This window comes from Stegodyphus dumicola, chromosome 12, assembly GCF_044657685.1.
Source record: "Stegodyphus dumicola isolate Sdum_Otavi_A_Nest chromosome 12, ASM4465768v1".
Classification (NCBI taxonomy): domain Eukaryota; kingdom Metazoa; phylum Arthropoda; class Arachnida; order Araneae; family Eresidae; genus Stegodyphus; species Stegodyphus dumicola.
Window position 1 is genome coordinate 14,174,840 of NC_140779.1, and position 18,195 is coordinate 14,193,034.

At 35.2% G+C, this 18,195-nt stretch overlaps 1 long non-coding RNA gene across 1 annotated transcript in view; it reads right to left on the reverse strand.

Annotated features, from left to right (window-relative positions):
- The window catches only part of LOC118181354 (uncharacterized), a 275,537-nt gene that overhangs the window by 82,703 nt on the left and 174,639 nt on the right, over positions 1-18,195 (reverse strand). Inside the window, exon 4 of the long non-coding RNA XR_015044362.1 lies at positions 281-393. This is a non-coding gene — a long non-coding RNA (uncharacterized LOC118181354). The remainder of the gene's footprint in view (positions 1-280; positions 394-18,195) is intronic.

Genomic DNA, 18,195 nt, shown 5'->3' on the forward strand with positions numbered 1-18,195 from the left:
GTAGCAACTATTTCCACTGGTTAGAAATCCAAGCTCCCAAGTTTCAGCTGTCGATGAAGAATGATTTCCTACGTGAGATTCTTTGCGGTTTTCTCAGACGTGAACTGAAATCAGATTCCCTGCATAAACCTCCAAGAAAGTCACCTATTTCAAAGGAAGTAATTCGCACCCTCCTTTATCATAATTAACTAAAGTTCCCAATATTTCTTGAAAACGGCAGAAGGAAAACCACAAAGCAGAAGGTTTTTACGGGGTAAAGTTAGAAAATGTCATAACTTACGTAATTGATCTCTAAGTTCTTTCGCTTGCTCTAGGGATTTCTCTTCTGATGATCAATTTTCTTACAGAAAATTGCGGTATAATGTAATTATATCTAGTTCAGCTTTCAGGATCCTGCAAATAAATGAGTTTTTGATTAAAAAATCTGATGTGCACACCACATGACTTCTTTGTACGGAATTTTAAATTATACGAATTTTTTCTTGCATTTCATTTAAACTTATTGGATTGAATTAAACCTACTTCGCCGACAGCGAATAAACCACAATAGAATAAATACATTCTTTAAAATTCACTATAGTATTTGTTTACCATAGCGACACTCTGACGCTAGATTCACTTAACAGTATTATATCTCGTTCATATTATAACTCATAATGCACAAAATTTATATCATTTAAAGAACAGAATTATCTAATCGTTGCCACATGTTCTATTCAAATACTATAATAAAGCTAGAACTATGTATAAAAGAAATTAAGCAAAGAAAACAAAACAGCAACAGTTTTTCACAGACGATTGAGTATTTCTCATTTAATTAATTCAGTTCTCACTTTGCGAAAAAGCAAAAATACATAAAAACTCAAAATATCTATATTAAAAATTACGAAGTAAATCTCAAACGCTTATTTCCTCGAAAAAATTCCAGAAAGAATTAAGCATGATTTAATTGGCAATAATAAATGTACACGTTATCGTTGTTGTTGCGAAGCTAAGTTTCTCTAGATTGGCAACAAATGCACTAGTCTCCTGTTTCAAATGTAAACGTAATGGCCGCCATTAAAAAAGGCTTAGCGGCACTTAAACAACTTTAAAATTGTTGATAATTCTAAAAGTATTGCACACAGATTTACTAAAGGCATAAAAACCTTAACCGGATGATAAAAACAACATAATTCAATCATTTTTAAAGCAAAAAATGTACAATGTACAAACATATAAGAGTAAAGAAACTGAGATTACTGAGCCGGGTAACAGAGTGGATATACTTATAAATATATTTATATACGTTTGATGCGGCCGATTGCAACCAAAATACGAGGTGCACATCTACATGTTATAGCAGTGCTATATACAAAATTTCAAAGTTCTGAGGCTACTCGTTTTTGAGTTATGTGAGATACGTACGTACGCACATACGTACATACGTTCGTACGGACGCCACGAAAAATTCTCTTCAGAATTCATTTTAAAGCAGTTTTATAATTTTTTTGAAGGAAAAGAGTATTTTATTCTGTCCTTACGTACAGATATCACGCAAAACCATCGTTAAATTGCATTCGATAGCGGTCAAAATGGATATTTTCGTTGAAATATGCTGCCTGAAACTTTTCGCGATTACAATACTTCCTTTTTACTTCGTACAAGGAAGTAAAAATGAAGAGGAGTATACCATCTTAACTTTTATTTAGATACAACCAGCGGAAGTATGCCAGTTATGTTAGATTTAGAGTAATGTATCTATCATTATACAGAACGATACCGCCGTAATCCTTCTGCAATAACTATGCAAAAAAAAAAAAAAAAAAAAAAAAAAAAAAGATTCATAGTCATACATTTTTTAGTCTGATGCGATATGAAGCCCACATAAAAAGATTCGAAAGAAAAATAAACTAATTCTCTCTCATCATATCCACCAACAATGGCACGCAGTTTTAGATGATTTTCATCTTTCTAATCAAATGGTCGTAAAAGCTCAAATTCTAGCCAATATTTCCCCTATATTCAATTTTAGTCGATTTAATGTGGCAAAAAATTGATTAAAATTGATCATAATTGATCAGAAATCAGTAACGTGAACAAGCAAACCAACACACATTCTTCTTTATATATATATATATAGATTTTCTAAAACTTAAAAATTTTTGAATAACAAACTCTACGATTTGAAAGCGAGCAGTGGCAACACTTTTTGAAATAAAGCATTTTTAGCTCCAACGCGCGAGACTGTTGCCACTCGGAAAAATGAGTGCGAAAATGAGTGTTTTCAGAGTTTTTAATTAATATCTCGGCTGATTAAAGTCGTACGAAGATGCGAACAGTCGAAATGGCTTCACACGAATTTTTGGAATCGGGAATTATGTATTTAATGTTTGGCAATGCTATTTTTATCTCATCGTAAAACTTCGTAAAACGAAATTTTTCGTTAACAAACTCTACGATTTGAGAACGAGCAGTGGCAACACTTGTCGAAATAAAGCAGATTTTTATCCCCAGCGTACAAGACTGTTGCCACTTGGAAAAATGAGGGCGAAAAATTAGCGTTTTCAGAGTTTTTATCAATATGTCTGATTTTAGCTATTCCCCCCCCCCTTGAAAAAAGTAGACGTTGACCTTGCCCAGGACCCGGAAAGAACTGTAGAAAGTTTGGTGACGATAGCTACAGTAGCGATTTAGTTAATAGCGAAAAAACAAACACATAGCACATAGACATTCATCTTTATATAGAGTGATAATATCATTTAATTGGTGTTAAAATCTCCATGCTTTTTTTTAAATGCTTAACATAGCAGATAACATGACTCCTGAGTTTTCATGATCTTCCGCATGGGTAATGTTGCATCAGGTTCTTCTATTTACAATAAAATTTATGTAAAATTCCTTACCTGCTGCATCTTCAGTGTTCTCGACGCGAGGCTTCTAATAATCACGTTTTCCAGTAGGAGTTTCTATTAGAATTGACAGGCCATCTTGTCTTTTACTTATTTATTGAAATAAGACACTAATATACACTGTTTACAAGGTAGGTGATAATTATTTTAAGAGAGTACATTTTAATTGTTTTCTGAGTCTGAAGTTTCGTCTTTACGCTCCTCAGAGTGGTTCCAATCTAGCCTCGTTCTCAGAACTCAATTACAGCAAAAGTAAAGGAAGAGATGCCCGCCATCTAGTGGCAAGAATGTGACAGGTAACATGAATATGACCCCCCTTTATCAAGGAAGTTATGAAGTTCTAGTTATTCCAATTCTAATGAAATTTTGCATGCTTGACCTTCAAAACAAGAGGAAAGTCGTTCTCTATATACCATTTCGAAGAATGGACCCCACGGAGTCCATGTTCAAGGAGTTTAAATCAGAACATTGTTATTACCTCACCCATCTTAGGCTCACGTCGTCGTAGGTGCGTTTCCGCTGTCAGTGGAGTGTCCCATATTTAACAAAATTTCAGCGTTTTACGACTATTCGTTTTTGAGTTATGCGAGATACGTACGAGATACGTACGCAAGATAAATTAAAAAAGGACAGTCTGTACCTCTTTAAGTCTCAGACTAAGCAGAAACTCGAAAGCATCTAAGCAGCCAACTTGTTCTCGCTAAAAATGAGCTTCAAGACTTTTTTTAAAAAAATTTCTTGGGGGGGGGGCGAGTCACTCTAATTTCAACTCCACGTGTTCAAAAAAACTACACAAGTAAGGTTTACACGAGTAAGTTTTAGCACTAAAATAAATAAATAAATGTACAATAGCACTGCAATTTGGGGAAAATAGCACTGCAATTTGGCACAATAGAATTCTTTAAATATATTTATTAAAGAAATATTGATTATGTTATCTCCTAATATAAATTTAGTAGAATATATCAAAGTCAGGGAACCCATAAGTAGGAAATTTAATTCCGAAAATTGTTTTTTAAAGGAACTTCAATGTAAATCATGAAAAAACTTTTTAAGGGGTATTTGAATTTAAGTCATGAATAACAAAATTTGAAAATTTGAAAAAGAAATTAAAAAATTAAAAACAAGTAATTATTGCTATTGATCGGAAATTAGTCGACTTTTCAAGGGGAACAAACCAACTCCCGTCCAATGAACAATAATTAATAAATGCGAAGGTGTTTCGTCTTTTACTCAAGTAAATATGATGATGCCAAACTGGCATATTAAGTTAGGCTAAAATTGTAGTTCCCTGAAGTGATATATATGTGATATACCAGCTTTTGCCCGGAATAAATAGATTGGTGAAGAATCATAGATGTAGTCGTAGCTTAAATTATCAGACGATAAGTTTAAAAAACAGGATCCATTTATTATTATTCAGGAGAAATAGCAGTTACAAAATCAGATATCCGGAGTAAATAAAAAGAATTACTAATAACTTTTTGTATGAAGTTTACTGCATCGTGACATTAAAGAAAAGCCCCCGATATTCTTTTGCGAGTCCTTTTATAACCTCTGGAAAGGCGGAGCTTCCAAGAAATGACGTCAGCCATTCCAGTTCGCTTTAAATATTTCCAGAACATTCTAAAACTGTACGTGTAGAAAAGACGGGTAAAACAACTTGACTACGGGGCTGTGATTCCACGTACTTTCAAATAAGAGACCGTCGCCATTAAAAATAAAAAGAACATAGTACAGTTAGAATTTTAAGTGTATTCTAGACTATGGAATTTTATTATTATATACAGGGTTTGGACAAAAATATGGAAACACCTTTAAAAAAACATGTTTCTTTGCTTAATATGGTGTAGGAAACCCGTTGGCATCCAAAACAGCTTGCAGTCTTCTCGGAATGGATAAATACAGTTCCTGTATATTTGTCAAGGGAATATTATACCATTCTTCCTGCAAAACGGTGGCAAGTTCAGATAACGATGTTGGCGGTGGATAACGAGAACGCACTTTCCGTTCCAATGTAGACCACAAAAGTTCGATAATATTCAGGTCTGGTGACTGTGGTGCTTAGGGGAGATGGGACAACTCATCCTCGTGCTCAGAAAACCAGTCCTGGACAATGTGAGCTGTGCGAACAGGGGCTTTGTCGTCTTGGAAGACACCATCACCATCGGGGAACAAAGTTTATACCATGGGATGAACTTGATCGGCCAAAATGCTCACATAAGTCTTGGCAGTCATGTGCCCTGACACAGTTATCATGGGGCTAGCAGAGAACCACGATATGGCTGCCCAAACCATAACAGAACCCCCTCCATGTTTCACTCTTGGCAACAAGCACTCTGTATTATAGGCTTGAGATGGCGTTCTTCAGACGTAAACTCGGCCAGAAGTGGGAAACAATGTGAAAGAAGGCTCGTCAGACCATATTACTCGCTTCCACTGCTCTATAGTCCAGGCTTTATGACTTAAACACCACCTTTTCCTGTTACGGGCATTAGCATCACTGATGAGTGGCTTCTCAATTGCAGCACGGCCAGCAATTCCCTGTTTATGGAGCTCCCTTCTAATTGTTTTGGTACTCACAGGGTTCGGTAACACAACATTCATTTCAGCAGTAACTTTTGCAGCTGTGGTCTTCTTATTTTTCGTCACAATTGCCCTTAATAATCGTCTGTCACGATCACTCAGGACACACTTTTGTCCGCGCTGTGATTTAGCAGATGATGTTTTTCCGCTTTTCAAATATGCGGAATAAATCTTCGATACAGTACCTCTTGAAACACTAAACACCTCGGCTACCTTGCTTACGGAAGCACCTACCATACGTGCTCCAACAATTCGCTCACGTTCGAAGTCTGTTAACTCTGACATAATGCAATGACAACCTCACATACCAGTACTCCGACAACAACTGAACTGTTTAGCACATTTAGGAAGTTGTATAGGTGGCGTCAATAGTCAAAAACGCCAGCGCTACCTACATATTTCATTAAAATCAATTTTTCTTTTCAAACATGCATTTCACAAGGTGTTTCCATATTTTTGTCCATCCACTGTATATACTATATATATATATATATAATGCATGAGTAAATAAAAATAAGTAAAAGAAAAAATCTGAAAGCTTTCAGATTTCATATTATACCCAAACGGGCGTATTTTTCTTTCATTTGCACATACTCGTTTCGAAAGCATTTGGCTTGACGCACATTGAGCAAAAATTTTTAAAAACAGAATATCTTTAGAATTTCTGATAAACAGTCTCACGCGCTGAAGATAAACATATTTTATTCTGTACAGTGTGTAACCATTGCTCGCTTTGAAATCAAAGTGTTCTTTAATAAAAAATTTGTTAAATTAAAAAAATATGAAATAAATAATAAAGCAAGAAATTTTAGACTCGGGCTTCCAGTTGCCCACATTCGGGTGAAGGACTACGTTATTCAAAATTCGATGGTTCTAGTTAGCATTGTTTTTTCACAGTACAAGAAATATACATATTTTTATAAAAATTCTTCATTATTTAATTTCTTTAAGTATAATACGGGGCTCTAAAATTTGGTGGCAATAATTTGAAAAGTTATTCAACTCTTTTAGTGATTAGACGCAAGACGCCATTTTGGGACTAAAAGCCCTTTTAGGTTAATATCCCTTTGGGCTAGCAAATGTTGAAAAACGTTGCAAATGGGGAAAATGTTATGTATATAAAAAATAAAAAAAATTGAAGATAAATGAGAAAGGAGGTTTCAAACCTAAGTAGTAAAAAAAAGTCGTAAAACATTTTGTGTATCCTATCATATTCCCTAAACTCCATGTAAAATAAGTGACAAAGCAAATTAAAATAAATGTGATAAAACGTATCTAATCTACAGAATAATTGAAAAATGTGCACAACAAATATTTTTTTTTAAATAAAAATAATATATAAATAAATAAAAATAAATAAAAAAAATAAATAAAATACATTGAAAGTAATAAAATAAAGGGTACTCAATAATGTAAATTGACAATGAAATTCCGAAAAGCAGAAATTGTGTCTTTAGTCCGAAAACATTTAGTCAGAAAAGTAATTGGTGTCCAAGAAGCAGACCGCATTGAAAGTTGCCTGAAATATCTTCCGCTGCTGGACATGAATGAGGGCATGACTCTCAAAAAGAGCATCCTTAACCTCTTCACTGCCTTCAATCGCTTTAAATAGCTTTAAAAATTGCAATCGCCAAAAGGCCAGATATCCTCTTTTCCAAATACAGATAGCATCATTTTTATTAAAGAGCTTCCAGCGAGAAACAGGAACACGGCTATCTAAATAAAAGTGAAGTTTCGCGGCTAGCTTTCCTAAAATATCAACCCTCTCATTTTCAAAATTTCCGGAGTGTCCACGAAGTAAACAAAATGAACGTCAACATTAAAATATTGAAAGCTCATAAGAATAACCTGAATATTTCAAGCTATAACTAGCAATATTCTTTAGCTATAAGACACACAGCCACAGGTGGGTCTGGAAAATTCAGATCTCCATAACATAGCGATGTAAAAGAAACCGATACCACTTACACGCTATGAATCTGAAATGCAATAAGTATAACCATTAAACTGAAATTAATTTGCTTTGTATTTTGATTAATAAAAATGCATTTTAGTCAGACTTCCAAACTCTCGACTTTCGGTCGCTTTATTTTCTTTCATTTTCATTCCTCATCTAAAAAAGGAAAACTAAAAAACACAGTGCAATTGCCGGAAGTAAAAATCATTCTACGAAACGAGAAAAGGGGGAACAATGATCTACAGCAGCTTGTAAAAACTATAATAATTATGGCTGCATACGCACTTCGAAAGTAGCACTAATGACAGCTTAGTTCCAGAATGTCAGAGACAAAGAGATATACATCCGAGCTTGCAACAGTAGTCGTAGAGAAGCATTCGTAATTGCAAATTATTTTCATTTCCCTCATAACTCACGAGCAAGGAGTGAATTACGTGACCACCAACAAACGAAGCAATATTTTTTACACACTTAGAATGACCCACTTTGCTTTCACTTTTTGCCCCAATCTCGACCAAAAGAACAATGAATTACTGCATTTCCAGGGAGGTGGAAATCACGCCATGATGATCATTAAACTTATTTTCACGTTTCGTACTCGCTCATTTTCACGGGAAATATTCAGCTTTTTTTTCAATCAAAAAGTTATCGAATTTAGAGACGTAATTCCTGAATTGTTCTAACCGCTGAAAATCAGCCACGTTTCCAGGCCCTAGTGTACTTCGGTTTGGTATTATCATAACCTCTTTGACTTGAGAAGCTAAAAAGCTAAAACAAAAAGACAACAGCAAATTTTGTTAAGAGACTGATGAATTTTAATAATATTGTTTACGATCCGAAATTCAAATGGCGCCGAAATCGAAGGAGTAGTTTCGCTTGAAATAGCTTTAATAAATTCAGCTGCTGTCAGTTTATACAAACCAAATTGTAAACACATAATAATAAAGTATCCATACGTAAACATCTAATAATAATCCAATAACATAGTTAAGTTTTAAAATAAGTATTAGAACAGTTATAGGTCATTTACATTCTAATGACCGAATTCTATCGACAACAAATCTCTAGGCAACAATTATTTATTGGTCATAACTGCTGTTAATAACTACTACTACTTTCACTTTACCCATCGCTTAGCATGAAGTGCTGTCATAACTAAAATCAACAAAGAATTACTGAGCACTAGAAAGAAAAATAAAGATATTATAATACGAAAAATCGATTCTTGCTTTTGTTTTGCCGTTTAAATTATTATAAAAAAGAACACTGCAAGCGACAACATTCTTGGTGACCTCGGGGAACGTAACTTCGTTACTGGTAGGGGAGTGATGTAGACAACAATTATTATTGGTCATAATAACTACCACTACTACTACTAGCTAATAACTACTACTACTTTCACTTTACCCATCGCTTAGCATGAAGTGTTGTCATGACTAAAATCAACAAGGAATTACCGAGCGCTAGAAAGAAAAATAAAGATATTATAATACGAAAAACTGATTCTTGCTTTTGTTTTGCCGTTTGAATTATTATAAAAATAAAACATTGCAAGCGACAACAAATCAAAGCTTGTTACCAACGCAGGCAACAAAGAGTTGTAAATTAATTACGAGAGGCGTGAACGTAGACAAATAGCATGAAAAAATAATTCTGGAAACATTTAAATAAGAATTCATCTGTGCTTAAAATATGAAAATATTGCTTTCACTGAAGAAGTTTTAAAATGTGTTACTGCATTCATATTTAATTATATCATTTAGTTAGTTGTCTAGTTAACTAAGAAAAAGCATTCGAGAATTATCTGCAGAAAAGGAAGGGGTGTCTTCGTGAAGGATTTTCTAAGACGAACTAACTCGGTTTCACATATCCTAAGCAGACCGATGACACGGTTACAGCCGAAAACATCGGTTACAGCCGAAAACATCGGTTACAGCCGAAAACATCGGTTACAGCCGAAAACATCGGTTACAGCCGAAAACATCGCAGATGAAAACGTCGCGGAAAAAACAACACAAGGCGAAAACGTCGTGCTACAAAACATCTTGGGAGAAAACATCGCAGTTCTAAAACATCGTGGTACAAAACATCGTCGAAAATAAAGCGGTTCAAAAAATTCGCAGTTTAAAAACATCGTCGTCGAAAATATCGTGGTAAAAAACAAAGTATCTACAAATTATCGCATGACGATAACATCGCAAACATGCTTTTTTCAGGCTTTAATAACTATACATGGATATTCCCGTAATGATTTGTGAGCACAAAATGGAAAGAAGGGTAATTTTTACTTTCATATTTTTTATTAATCAATAAATTTTTGCTGAGAAAATAAAAAGGAAACTTAAGCATAGAAAATTAATGCAACTTATAGCACTTAATAGAATTTTAAACCGACATAGTTAACTAACAAAGGCCATTAATAAATCATTTTTTGTAAAGTTTTCACTGGTAATTTTTCATGAAAAGTATAATCTATAAGTTGCATTTAGTTTTCTATGCTTAAGTTTCCTTCTTACTTTTTCAGCAAAAATTTATTAGTTAATAAAAAAATGTGAAAGTAAAAATTATCCTTCTTTACATCTTGCGCTCACAAATCATTATGGGAATATCCATTTACAATTATTAAAACCTGAGAAAAGCATATCTGCGATGTTATCGTCATGCGATGATTTGTAGATACTTTATTTTTTACCACGATGTTTTCGACGACGATGTTTTTAAACTGCGAAGTTTTTGAACTGCTTTATTTTTGACGACTATATTTTGTACCGAGATGTTTTAGAACTGCGATGTTTTCTCTTTGCGATGTTTTCTCCCGCGATGTTTTGTAGCACGACGTTTTTGCCTTGCGTTGTTTTCTCCGCGACGTTTTCGTCCGCGATGTTTTTGCCGCGATATTATCGGTGGACACCTAACAAACCGCTTAGTCTTATGTGTTAGAATGTTTAAGTAAATATTTATTAAACAGAGAGAGACCTTTCATGGCGACCGCCTCTGCGAGACGACCATCTGGGAAAATGATCGGTATTTCTGAGAACACAAATGGGCACCGGTGTTCAGTATCATCTCTCTAAGACAAATACTGCTTCAGAAAATCAAGATTTGTGGTTGGTCAAGAAAGACTGAGTAGAAAGACCAAAACTGCATGTTCCCATTTCCGCAAATACCGAAGAAGATTTAAATCATCTTAGCAGGCACTTGTTACTTAATTGAAATTAGTCTGTCATGATACATTGTTATGATTTTTATGTTATGACACGTTATAATTTTTTTGATACATTATAACAATGTTCAAAAGCATTTTTCTTCTATCACTCTTTAACAAAAGTACAAATCAAACGTCCTGTACTTTAAAAACAAGCACACTTAAAACACATTTTTTGTTTTATTACAAAAGAAAAACCTTTTAATTTTTTTAAAGGTAATTATTGCTTTTAATAAAACTACGACTAATTATTCAATAAAGGATGTCTATTAAATGCATAAGTTTTAATAAAGGAGGGTCTCATCCGTATACCAACTGCATGATATTAAGGAACAATAATCGACATTTTTCTATCCCCTTCTTAACAGACGTAAGAAACAGCTCCAGAACAGATCTGCATGTTCATATCAGAGCTATGACAGGCGAAATTTATAGAGACTTCATTCTGGAACAACATTTAGGGGTGCCATGGGCGCAGAATTTGTGTTTATGGATGATAAAGCCAGTCCTTACCGTGCAAACATTTTACAGCAATGACTTCAATCTGAGGATTCAGCCGTATGCAATGGCCAGTATTCTCATCTGACTCGAATCCAATAGAACATGTCTGAGACATGCTTGACGAATGAACTGCAGGCTGTCAAGCACCTCCTACAAATGTACCGGAACTTCGGAGGGCATTGTTTGCTGAGTAGAGTAATCTTCCTCAAGATCAGCTCCATAATTTGATACTCTGCATACCTAGGCATTGTACAGACTGTATCTTATCGTCTGGGAGATATAAAATGTATTAACCACCATACTAACCGTGAAATGTTAAGTTTTTGTAAAGGACATATTTTTTGTAATTACTCACGGGAGCAAAAATCATAGTTTTTACGAATGGTATCATACATACACCATCTTCTTTTTGTTCTTTACCTTTTGTTTAATAAATGGGTTTTATGAATAAGTCACATTTGTTTTGTTCCTGAACCTTTATTTGCCCGAGCTGGCTTTATTTGCCCGAGTTTTATTTGCCCGATCCTTTATCCTTTATTTATACCCAGAGGTGTATAGACTATAAGATCTATTCAAAAGGACGAAAATATAACATATATATAAGTTCCTTTAGATAGAATATTTGTTCTTTAGAATTACTATTTTAATTTTATTCATTTGTAATATTAAGTTTGTGATTTTATAGCATTATTAGAATTTTTATGAGAGCAGGAAACATGAAAACTGTGACATAAATATATTTATTTACTTCTCACATAAATATTTTTACGTGAGCTACTAAAAACATTTGAGTGTTCACGATCGAAATTCTGGTCACCCTTATTCTAGGTACTATTTAACTTAGCTTTAAGAGACAACATTTTATTCTACATATTTCAGGGATAAAGAATTAATGCCTTAATAATTGAGAAAACAAATGTGGATTTTATTCGACATTTAATTTAAAACTGAATTTTAATTAGAGTAAAATATTTTTGGTTAGGTCATCTGCCGTTGAAGAAGACTGAATTTTGATTAACAGCCGAGACCCGAAAACTATCATCCCATCAGGAGGGTTTTCTTTATAGAATGTTTTTTGCCGGAAGTTGAATCCTCCTCACGTTATATAATGGAAAATTTTGAGTAGCGACATTTTTCGTTAAGAAGTTACTTTGCATGAATATATGTAAAATTTTCAAGGATTCTTAAGATATTATTGCTCTAAACTCAGGGAGATAAAAAGAAATTATTAAGATCCTAATTCATTATTGGGCGTTTTTTCTGCGTTACCTTTGTTCATTAAATATAATGGTCTCCGCACTTAAACCATAAAAATCAGTTCAACAGCAATATCGCAAAATAATTTTAAAATGAGCATATCTTTAGAATTTCCGATACACAGTCTTGCGCGTTGGAGATAATTCACCCTCCCCGTACAGTGTTGCCATTGCTCGCTTTTAAATCGTTGAGTTTCTTAATCAAAAATTCGTTAAAATGTTACAAAATATGAAATCGATAATAAAACAAATTCCAAATTTGGGCTTCCAGATGCCCAAACGATCGTTATTCATAATTTGATAGCTCTAGGTGCCGTTGTTTTATCACAATGCGAGAAACATATTGTTACGAAATGCACAGGCCCGGTAAGATAGCTTCCCCGCAAAGCAGGTTTAGGGTTGCCAGAAAATGACAAAGGAAGGCAGGATTGCCACATTTGGCGAGAAATCGCCCATTTGACGACAAAATCGGCGATGCGCCATGCACGGATGGAGAACCTTCTGGAATGAATTCTTACCGGTTTGGCCCAGAATGTTCTCGAACACAAGCCAAAAGCTATATAAACCCTGCTGGTACGCGCAGAGTGAGTCGAGGGAGTTGATTGTCAGTCAGTGCGGAGTTAGAGAGAGTTCATCGGGTTGATAGTCAGTCAGTAAGTGCCGAGTTGGTCGTCGACTGAACCGAAAGAGTCTCTTAGTATATCGCGGTTAATGCATCGTCAAAAGAGTGTGTTGAGCTCCGGGAACGACTGAACCGAGGAGTCATTAGCTGTATTCTAGTGCTTTGCAGTGAAGCTGTCTCCACCATTGTAGCCTGATAACCCGAAGGCTGTGTCGCTGATTGTGTCAGCGTGTTTATAGTAGTTCTTCGACGACTGTAAAAGCGTGTTTTGGAGCTGTCCTGAGAATACTGCCCAATAAAGTGAGTTTTGATACTTTGTCAAGTACTGTCGTCGTTATTCACTCCAAATCCGTGCGAACCCTGTAACGTACGTAACGTAAAGAAAGAAAATAAACTAACAACTGGTATCAGAAGTGGAATTTGCGAGTGAATGGCTCGGCGGTTAGACGAGATAAAAGCTGGATATGAAGAAGTGAGGGCTGAGATCAAAGCCGGTTTAAAATAGATGAACTGAAGTGGAAAAGTATTTGACCCGGGTATAACTTAAAGAAAAGACTGAGACTGAAATTAATTCTGAGCTTTAATTTATATAATTTAAAATTGTTATGTGTTTAATTTGTGTATATAACTTGTACATAGTGTAAATGTTTGTTTCTTTAGTTATGTTATTTGTTTGTTTTATTACGTTTTGTTTGTACCGAATTAGGCTTCTAACCAAGGATTGTACTGCCCGGGATGTGCAGTTCTTGGGAGGGGGCAGTGTTACGAAATGTACAGGCGCGGTAAGATAGCTTCCCTACAAAGCAGGTTTAGGTTTGCCAGAAAATGCAAAGGAAGGCAAGGTTGCCACATTTTTCGAGAAATCGCCCATTTGGCGACAAACTTCGCGATATGCCATGGACGGATGGAGAACCTTCTGGAACGAATTCTTACCGGTTTGGCCCAGAATGTTCTCTAACACAAGCCGAAAACTATATATAAACCCTGCTGGTACGCGGAGAGTTAGTTAGTATCAAGTCGATCAGTTAGTCTGTGCGGAGTCGATCGAGTTGACAGTCGGTCAGCGGGTGCCGAGTGGGTCGTCGAGTGCACCGAAAGAGTCTCTTAATGTATCGCTGCTAGTGCATCGTCGAGAGAGTGTGTTGAGTTCTTGGAATGACTGAACCGAGGAGTCGGGAGCTGTGCTTCGTCGAATCCAAAGCGAGTTGTAGTGTGGAGAGTCTCGAGAGTACGTGGAGTTCCGAGAACGACCGAGCAGTGTCAGGAGCTTTGGTGCTTTGCCGTGAAGCTGCCTTCACGGCAAATGGGGGTATATATAATGAATATACTTAAAATGGGGTATAGCCTGATTGCCTGAAGGCTGTGTCGCTGATTGTTACAGCGTGTCTATAGTAGTACTTCGACGACTGTGTAAACGTGCTATTGGAGCTGTCCTGATTGATATTGGCTAAATAAAGTGCGTTTAGATACTTCATCAAGTGTTGTCGTCGTTATTCACTCCAAATCCACATGAATCCCGTACGAAGTGAAGGGAGAAAATAACGTAACAACTGATGTCATAAATTAACGCAACAGTACATACATTTACGCAGATTCTTCACTATTTAATTTCTTTAAATATAAAAAGCGAAATTAATAGCCCTTCTTAGCTAATGCTCCTTTGGGCTAATAATAATAATAATAATAATAATAATTAATCTTTTTTAAATATTTTAGTACCTAAGCGTCTAAATGAATGTTATAGCTCTCAAGATCGATCTAATTTTCTAGTAAAAATCCTCTGCTTAACAATTTTTCTTTTAATTTTTTTAAATTTTCAATTTAATTCTCTATATTTTAAATGGGATCTCCGCGATTTATTGCCGCAACTTAGCATCAGCGTGACTGACTGATTTTCTAGTTGCCCTAACTTTAGAATTTGAATTAATGAATACACTTTAAAATGGTGTATATTCTTTAATTCAAAAGTCCCAGTTACATCACTTTCTGTCTAATTCAGCTTTTATTTAATTTGGAGCAGCTTTTTGATTGGATTTGGACAGCCACCCTTCAATGCTTCGAAGCGATAGTCCTGGTTCTATCATTCGAGAAATGATTCCAGATATTCCCGCAAAAAAATGTTTAAAACTTAGAAATAAAATTTCACTTTATTTATAGTACTTTTTCATCAAAATACTTGTTCATTTTTTCGCTCATGTAAATAATTTTAGTTAATAAAGCATATTTCGAAAGTCATATATTACGTACCATGGTACAAAATAATCGTTCACGCAATGCCTGGGAATAAATGTACAGTCTTTCTGGAACACTCTGTATACAAAGAGAGAATAAATGTAATAAAAAAAAGTGTGAAAGTTTTCAGAGTTTATATTACTCTCAAAGAAGCGCTTTTTTTAACGTTTTGTGTGTTGCCTTTATTTATTAAATATTATGCTCTTCGCACTTAAACCGCAAAAAATTGAATTCAACAGCAATATCACAAAATATTTTTTTTAAAAGAGGCATATCTATAAACAGTCTCACTCAAATAATTTTTTTTTCCGTACGGTGTTGCCATTACTCATTTGGAAATCGTTAAGTTTGTCAATAAAAAATTCTTTTAAGTTCTACAAAATATGAAATAGATAATAAAACAAATTTAAAATTCAAAACTCGGGCTTTCATGTGCCCGTGTTCGGGTGGAGGACTGCGTTATTCAGAACTAGATGGCTCTAGTTCTTTTACAGCGATTTAACGCACAATCTCGTTTCGAGTATAGTAGCCCTTCTCAGGTAACACTCGGCTAAAAAGAGAGCTATCTTAGTTCACTAAATAACTTTTAATAACAACTGAATGAAAATTAGGTGATATATGTGTATTTTACCCATCTGGAACTCGGACTTGGAATTAGGCGAAGAGTGATGTAACTGGGTAAAAAACACTCCTGCACATTTGATGAAAGGGGAAGGAAAACCGGACGAAGCCATCATTTGGGCGAAAAGACAAATAAACCCAAAAATTAACACCAACAGTCCTACTTAACGGCCACTTTTGTCCATATATCCACGGAAGCTTCAAGAATGAGCGCTGGTTCGGGGGGGACGAAACTATTCCCCGCTATAAAGAGTACGAACCGCGTCAGCCTTGCGAAAGAAAGTGCGGACGCATCCCGGTGGCGCCTTTTTCCACACCACACCCTCAGTGCAAGGTCTGACACCTGTTCGGTTTTTGCTCTATTCGTACGCATTGGGGGTCCACTGGCCCTGTGGATTTGTGCCAGGCCACTGCGTAATTTCGAAAATTTTGCGATACCACTTACGCCGAGTGGTATCGGCAGGGGAAAGGAGGAGAAATCTTCGCGGAATGCCAGATTGAAGGGCATAGCGCGCCTGGAGGTGAACGTTTGGGTTGTTTTGGATAAATGCCAGGCATTCAAAACTCACGTGGTTTCTGGGTTAAGCACTGCTGTAGACATGAAGTGTTTTTATTCTTTCTGGCATTATCAGAGAACTTTTTTTTATTATTTATTTACTAACGCGTATCAATTAAAAAAAATGAGAGGGGGAGGGAGGGAGAAATTAATTTCCTCAAGCAAAATGATTATACTTGTGGATTTCTAACTGGAATTAAATTGTACGTATAGTGGCACAAACAATTGAGGATACATACGCCTTACTTTTACTTGATAGATCCAACTTTCAATCGAAATAACACATTAACTAGAAGTTCAAACGTACTTTTATTCTTAGACATAACAAAAGGTTTAATTAACAGTAAAAATAAAGAAAACTCAACGAGCAAATTCTAAAATAAAAATTTTCAGAGGCATTTCAAATAAACATAAACAGATTTTTACCTCAAAAAAATTGAGGATACACCAATGAAATTTTTGTTTAACTACCACTAGATTTCTTTTCTACTAGCTACTATCATAATCTAAGTTTGGGCAATTTTATTTTAAACTTTTTCGACTGTTATTTTTGTCTTTTGAAGTTGGTTTTGTGAATTTAAAGTCGCAATTTTAAATGGAAAATGGCTCCTCGGAGAGAGACCAGTATTGACGTAAGAAAATTTATATTAAGGTTATTTAAGAAAGGAAAATCTTATCGTGAAATAGCTGAAATGGTCGGTAGAAGCCACTCGTGTGTACAGAAAATCACTGGAAGATTTAAAAGCGATGGATTAATTGAAAATAAAAGTGGAAGAGGAAGGAAAAGCATTCTGAGTGATGTAGCCAAAAGGAAAATTTGGAAAGATATCAAGATTGATCCTAAACTAAGTGCAGTCAAACTAGCTGCAGAAACTTCTCGAATAATGTGCAGAAATGCTGACACTGTGAGAAATGTGATTAGACATGCTGGATATAGCAGTCGAGTAGCTAAAAAGAAACTATTTATAAGCTTAACAAAATCAGAAAAAGCGTTTGGAGTTTGCAAAAACTCATCAATTGAGGACAGATAACTTTTGGAAGAAAGTTAATATTTAGTGATGACAGTAAATTCAACATTTTTGAAAGTGATGGTCGTCGCACCGTTTGGAGAAAGCCGAACACCGCTTTGGATCCAAAACATTTACGTCCTACAGTTAAACATGGTGGTGGCTCCGTCATGGCTTGGAGTTGTATGGCTTCAAATGGGGTAGGAAATTTAGTTTTTATAGATGGCATAATGGATCATGAGCTATATATAGATATACTCCACAACAATCTTAAAGAAAATGCAAAACAATTGGGTTTAGATGGAAATTTTATATTCCAGCACGACAACGACCCAAACACACGGCACATATTGTCAAAATGTGGTGTCTTTTTCATTGTAAACAGCAATTGAAAACACCACTACAGTCCTCTGACATCAGTGTCATAGAAAATTTGTTGGCCACATTTGAAACAGCGGTACAAAAACACCAAATTAGGAACAAAGCCCATTTAAAGCACGTGTTACAAGAAGAATGGGATAAAACATCTCCAGATACCACCAAAAAATTGGTCGAATCGGTACCAAGATGTTTGGAGGACGTTATAAAAGCCAAAGGACATGAAACCAAATATCGACACTGTCTTTGTATGTGATATATCACAAAAATTTCATTGATGTATCCTTAATTTTTTGAGGTAAAGATCTGCCTATGTTTATTTCAAATACTAGTGAAATTTTTAATTTTAGATATTTTTTTGTTGATTTTCGTTACTTTTACTG